Source organism: Solanum tuberosum, unplaced genomic scaffold (assembly GCF_000226075.1).
Source record: "Solanum tuberosum cultivar DM 1-3 516 R44 unplaced genomic scaffold, SolTub_3.0 scf00018, whole genome shotgun sequence".
NCBI lineage: Eukaryota > Viridiplantae > Streptophyta > Magnoliopsida > Solanales > Solanaceae > Solanum > Solanum tuberosum.
This window is the reverse complement of record NW_006238944.1, coordinates 174,902-175,778: the sequence shown is the minus strand read 5'-3', so window position 1 is coordinate 175,778 and position 877 is coordinate 174,902.

Genomic DNA, 877 nt, shown 5'->3' with positions numbered 1-877 from the left:
CATTCAATTCATCATTTAACAGATTTTGTTGGTCTTATTTTACATTTTCATTCTCTATTGATTTTTCAGCAACGTACACCTTTAAAACGAACCTAGTTGCATCACTCAGTTCATCATTTGAAATATTCATGTTCATCCCATTCAATTCATCATTTAACAGATTTTGTTGGTCTTATTTTACATTTTCATTCTCTATTGATTTTTCAGCAACGTACACCTTTAAAACGAACCTAGTTGCATCACTCAGATAAGCACGTAAACGAAGTTGATTGCTTATCTTAAAAGGTAGGGACCTCTGATTTTCAAATGACTTGTGCATGTAACTGATGACAAGATCATTTGGTTGACAATTTAGTCCACAATAGCTAATGATTGAGTTCACAAAATCATTATACAAAATATCCCTTTGGACGGTCATCAATATTGACTCTGACATGTCACCATCCTTCCAACGCCAAATAAATATATTGTTCTTCTCAATCCATTCACCATAACAATCAACAACTATTGTTATTGATTCTTCCATTAATGGTACCTAAAGGAATCTATTAAAAATATTTAATGATGATTGTATAGTAAAGTTGAGTGGCTATTACAATTAAAAATCATATGCACAATCATTGTACCAACAAGTCAATCATCTATTGCAACAAGTAGGTCATCCGTTGCAGCAGATGATTCACTTGTTGGATACATGTCCAGAACCATAAGCTTATCTAACATGTAAGTCAATTATTATAACAGATGAGTCATCTGTTTCAACCGGTAATTGATCTGTTGCATTATGTAATTAATCTGTTGCAATATATGACTTGTCTGTTTGGATAAATTTCTGGTTTTGTCTTAGTTTGGCCTGGTACTGTAACATGTATTCAAC